We start from the raw sequence: 6,431 nt of genomic DNA on the forward strand, positions 1-6,431 counted from the left end.
GTGTGTGTATGCACAGTATGTGTTATGTGTGTTTGTAGGTCTGTGTGTATGCAGAGTAAGTGTTATGTGTGTGTGTAGGTCTGTGTGTATGCACAGTACGTGTTATTTGTGTGTGTGTATGTATGTCTGTATGCAGTGCACAGTAAGTGTTATGTGTGTGTGTAGGTCTTTGTGTATGCACAGTAAGTGTTATGTGTGTGTGTAGGTCTTTGTGTATGCACAGTAAGTGTTATGTGTGTGTGTAGGTCTGTGTGTATGCACAGTAAGTATTATGTGTGTGTGTAGGTCTGTATGTGTGAATGCACACTACGTGTTATGTGTGTGTGTCTAGGTCTGTGTGTATGCACAGTACGTGTTGTGTGTGAGTGTATTTATGTGTGTATGCACAGTAAGTGTTGTTTGTGTGTATTTATGTGTGTATGTTATGTTACAATGTGGGCATGTACAGTTATTGGGCATTCGTGTGTACAGAATGTGTTAGTGTGTTTGTGTGTGTACAGAATGTGTTAGTGTGTTTGTGTGTGTGTGTGTGTGGAAAGTAGAAAGCAGAAAGCTGTATCCAGTGTGTCCAGATTTGTCACGGACCCTGTTTAGGGGCAAACGAAGTTTTATGGTGTGTATACTTGTTTGTGTGTGTGTGTGTGTGTGTCTGTGTGTGTGTGTGTGTGTGTGTGTGTGCACGTGTCCAGGTTATATGTTGTGCTATAGTAGTCCCTGATGGAAAGGAGGGTTGTGTATATCTTGTATGTAAATGTGTGTGTGTGTGTGTGTGTGTGTGTGTGTGTGTGTGTGTGTGTGTGTGTGTGTGTGTGTGTGTGTGTGTGTGTTCAGCTTAGTCGTGATGGAAAGGCAGTGTGTGTGACAGGACCCTTAGGGACAGTTGTATTATCTGTCTGGAATGTGGCGACTAATGATTCCACTAGCCACCATCTCCACACCTCACAACCACAGAGTGTGACTGACAAGAGAGAGAGAGAGAGAGAGAGAGAGAGAGGGAGAGAGAGAGAGAGAGAGAGGGGGGGGGAGGAGAGAGTGAGGGAGAGATCGAGGCAGAAGGAGAGGGAGAGAGATAGAGATAGAGAGAGACTGTGAGGAAGAAAGAGAGAGGAAGAGAGAGAGAGAGAGTGAGGGAGAAGGAGAGGGAGAGAGATAAAGAGATAACAAGAAAAAGGGAATCAGAAAGACTTAAAGAAGCTTTCTGTAGTCTGGACACCAAACATTTATATTCCAAATGAAAAATATGATGGATGGATGGATAGAGTGAGGAATTGGTAGAGGCATTTGATGTCTAGACGGCATTAAGGTAACCAGACAGGTCAGAACTAATCACCCTAATATTTGACAGCACCTAATAGACACCAGTAATGTATGCAATATTCCCTCTGAACAGCCTCCCTCTGCCTCTCTTGCTTTCTTGTTGTTCTTCTCCTCTTCTTCTCTTCCTCCTCTTTTTCTTTTCATCCGTTTGGAGGCATTGCGCATTCCCTTGTTGATCCAGTGTTCCATTACCCAGAGACACCCCCGGGGTCAAGAGCGCCGGAATTGAAATGAAGATGATGGAGTATTAAACAGTAGGGGTCAAAGGTTAACTCGCTGCGCTGATTCAATGAGAGCTCCTTACGGCTGATGCCTCTCAGTGAAGCATCGCCACTCAGGAGAAACACACCAGGCCACTCAGGAGAAACACACGACTCAGAGTTTACTGCCACCACAGGCAAAGCAGCACAACAGACTGATTACATACTGGCAGCAATACAGCAGAACAGACTGATTACATACTGGCAGCAATACAGCAGAACAGACTGATTAAATACTGGCAGCAATACAGCAGAACAGACTGATTAAATACTGGCAGCAATACAGCACAACAGGCTGATTAAATACTGGCAGCAATACAGCAGAACAGGCTGATTAAATACTGGCAGCAATACAGCACAACAGACTGATTAAATACTGGCAGCAATACAGCAGAACAGGCTGATTAAATACTGGCAGCAATTACAGCAGAACAGGCTGATTAAATACTGGCAGCAATACAGCAGAACAGGCTGATTAAATACTGGCAGCAATACAGCAGAAAGGACTGTAGACACTTATTTGATCCCCACATAATCACCGATCTTGGGTATTGAGTTAGACTTTGTAACTGTGAAGATCCATGTGCTTACATTTGCACTTAGTCATTTATCTTTTATCCAAAGCTACTTCAAAGTTAGGTGAAATGCAAGCAAATATCCAATCAAGGAGAGAGCACTGAAAGCAAAGTATCTTTAAGATACGTTTCAGTTTCAATAGACTTTGGACACAACACACACACTGAGCAGACAGCTAGATGAGCTGATTTCACTGAATTTGACAAAAAAGAGAACGGAATTGAAGACTGTTCCTTTAAGTGCCAGATAGCTAAGAGAAAAGAGAAGATTTGATAAATCTCTCCTATCCATGTCAATGTCGATATAGTTTCAAACTGTTCATGTCTCTGCTTCTCTGGATAAAGAGTGTTTACTATTGGCCAGACAGACAGAAGCGGCTGATGGATGGCCAGTTATCTGCGAGTAACAGTTATACTTGAGTATCAGAAAAACTACATTTACTTATTTTTAAAGTATGCCGATTTTTTGTTTTTGTTTTTTATTATAATTTTTCAGTTTGTTTGGTTGTCAAGTGTCTGGTGCAACACCATTGCATATCTGAAAAACTGATGCCAAAGTTGTGCTGCCACCTACCATATAAAGTGGGTATTGTCTGGGACACGCACCTTTAAGGCATTAAGATCGCCTGTCAACAGGTGCTGATGCTGCTAGCTCTCTGTATTAAATCGAGTTTTTTCTTTTTTATTTACATTACATGATGGCTCTGAAGCCCCTATAATTACATTTATTGTTAATTTTATACCATACCATTATCATCATATCACCATGACAATATCACTCCAGCTTTCTGTCATTACACTTCCTGATCATGACGTTACAATGTAGCAGAAAACCTCATTGGACATACAAGCAAGAATCATTGGGTTAAGGTCAGTTCAGACTTCTGTCGCCTTTTGCCATAACTTAAAGGCAGCTGTGCTGTGGCCTGTTTTGTCTTCACTGGAATGATTGTTTCTCTCTCTCTCGCCCTCTTTCTCTCTCTCTCTCTCTCTCTCAGATACACACACACACACACACACACACACTTGCAAGATGCTGACAGCCTGAAGTGGACACAGACCACAGCTCTGTCAGTCATTTGACGCCTGTCCTGTTCACCACACACTCCTGCGTGTGACAGGACAGCTCACTGTGTGTGTGTGTGTGTGTGTGTGTGTGTGTGTGTGTGTGGTTGTGTGTGTGTGTGTGTGTGTGTGTGTGTGTGGTTGTGTGTGTGTGTGTGTGTGTGTGTGTGTGTGTGTGTGTGTGTGTGTGTGTGTGTGTGTGTGTGTGTGTGTGACAGGGTAAGGTGTGAGAATTGCTGCCCTGCTCCAGTTCCCTATGGCAGCGAGCAGCTCTTTCGGGAAAGCCACGTGGTCAGTCTGTGACCGCATAGGTTGGAGATGGCATAATAAAGCTTTTTTAAAGCACTCAATAAATCCCCACTCAATGCCCAGCCTCTTAAAGCCTTTCCGGGAATGGGGACTACGTGACTTTTGTGGCCTGTTTGCATATTGTTACATATTGATAAATATTGGAATAGTTATGCATACAGTTTTGAAAATAATTGCCAGTGAATTTGTACTTATTTAAGCCTCATAGAACTTGCACCATGCACCGTTAATGCCATGGTTATCAGGATTCTGGGATTTACTGTAACCCGTTAGGGATAGAAACTGTATCAAGATTATTGGTGGGATTAAGTCCAACGACTCAGTAAATATAAACAATTATTAATGCAGTAAACTTGTATGACTCGTAAGCGCTAAGAAGTCAGATGTAAGACAAGTTCGCCATCTAGTGTTCACAACGTTAGGCACTTTTCAGAGAATGATGATCGTCATAGAATCTGACGGAGTATTGTTAAATTGTTATTGTAAGTGTAGTATTTATGGCTTAATCAACAAATGGTTGAATGAGTGTCTTGACCTTGATTTACTTATTTAATAGATCATTTTACCGATTCTTTGGACAACTCTGGGAAAATTATTTTCGGAAATGTTGTGTAAGCATATGTAGGCCTACAGTAACTGTTGTGTTTGTGGGAAAGAAAGAAATTATACATATTTGCAAGTCCTAACGCGTTTTTCTCTTCGACTTTAAATGTATTGAAACACATGTATGACCATGTTTACAACTATAAATTCCACTGTTAAATGCTCAGTTGTTTTGTTGTTTTAAAGGTGTTTGCTAACACCTATGTGAGATTTATGCAGGACTCGCGTTTGCGAAACATACTAGCAATTGTCCAGCATTGTTTGGCTTTGATCCAGAAATGATAGGCTAGGTTCTCCGAAAGAAAATGAGTCCCTCTCCTCTTCATCTTCAAACAAAAATCATGTTTTTTGTCAGATGCGTCTCCCAGATGGCCTTGTTTGGCCCGCATTGAATTGGCTGGTAAGTGCCGTGTGCTTCAGTGCGGGCAATTATCGCCGTTCTGCATTTAACCGGTAGACAATAGAGGGCTCGTCGCCTCGGCTTCTCCTTCTCTCCCTCCCGGCCCTCAGGAGCACTCGGGCCGTAATGACTCTCATTATCATGACGGGGCGTCTCCGAGGCACTACAGCCTCTCTGGTTAATGAAGCTCATCGGGGCTCTTGCTCTGAAGACCCAATAACAGACGCACGGAGATGAGACCGCAGGGAACTTAGTTGCTGCGTTAAGTCCAGGTAGCTACTATTAACCTGTATTGTATTCTCGTATGTGTATGCCTGGCCGATCCATTGATATCTTGTGGATATCTCCCTCTCTGCCCTGCTTTCCTCTTTCTCACTGTAATCCACCATCCCCTCCTCTCTCCATCCTTGCCTGGGCCATGCTCAGGTGTCGGTCCCCCTTTTGAGCCGGGTTCTGCTAAGGGTTTCTTCAAAAGGAACTTTCTGTGAGATACTGACCTTGGGTTCGGCTTCATACCTTACTTCTGAGATCACCCAGCACTTTCTTTTACTTTACTGGGGTATTATTTAGTGTTTTTAGGGTTAACACGTTTTAATAGTGACTAGTTCTTACCATTTCACTCTTGGAGGGTGACAGTGGAACAAAGAGAACAGAGTAGAATCTGAAAAGTATTTTTATTTTATTAAGACCATAGGCAACAATGAAACAAAAAAGCTAATCCTGTAATGTACTGTGACATTTGAACATTCGAGACTGCATATACTAAAGTGTGACAGATACAGCATCAGTATAATGTTAAATCTATGTCACAAAAAAAGTTGAAATTAATTTCTGTGCTGTTTGATTTCATTCTATACAGTTAAGTTTCATATGTAGAACAGACTGAAACGTAACAACACACACAGTTGGGAAAGGTATACAGTACATACAATTCTGGAGTGTTATGATCAGAGTATTGACATTTAATAATGATGAGAATGATGTAACATAAAGTAGAGTATGTCACCTAATGTCATGATATCCTGGTACAAACACAGGCAGAAGAACACAGCGGTGAATCCCAGTGTGGGCAGACATTGTTGTGCGGTTTGCAGCGTCCCTCATTTATCAATAATCACTAATCACCTGTGCACTGAACTCTGCTGTCTTACTAGTTTAGATTTGTTTAGAACTGAAGAGTTCAGGTCCATTACACACACATTTTACTTCTTTATTTGGATTTGATACTTAAGTACGTGTGACCCTGTTAAGCACCTTGAGACATCTTTGTATTGTGAAAGTGTGCTATACAAATAAAATGCATTATTATTATTAAGTACGTACATATCATGGCAAAATCCAAATTTGGCTTAGAGGAAGTATTAAATCGCAGAGAAAGTCTCAGTCCATATTGTACATTAAGGTTAAAGGTGACACCTGCGCCTCCAGATGAAGAGGCAACCAATTAGTGCTGATATAGAGCAGTACTTTGTGAAGTGTCTGGCCCTTTTTTTTAGAGAATCCACAGATATGCAAGCCTCGCACACACATTTTATGCACATGACCTAAGCTACCAAAGATCAGGGCAATGACTTTACATGAGTAGTTATAGTCATAGGGTTGGTATTTTAACAGTTTTGAGGCATAGCAGGTGTCCATGTAAGCGTCATAAGAACCTCTCTCTCTCTCTCTCTCTCTCTCTCTCTCTCTCAGACACAGACACACACAAATGCACACTGAAAAATGTAATCCCTCTCTCTCTTGCTCACACACATACGCACACACACACACACACACACACACACACACACACACACACACACACAAAGTCATTCTCTCTCTCACACACACACACACACAGTCATTCTCTCTCACTCACAAACATACACACACACAACACACACACACACACACACACACACT

This window comes from Sprattus sprattus (genome assembly GCF_963457725.1).
Source record: "Sprattus sprattus genome assembly, chromosome: 2".
In the NCBI taxonomy this organism is placed as follows: Eukaryota; Metazoa; Chordata; class Actinopteri; order Clupeiformes; family Clupeidae; genus Sprattus; species Sprattus sprattus.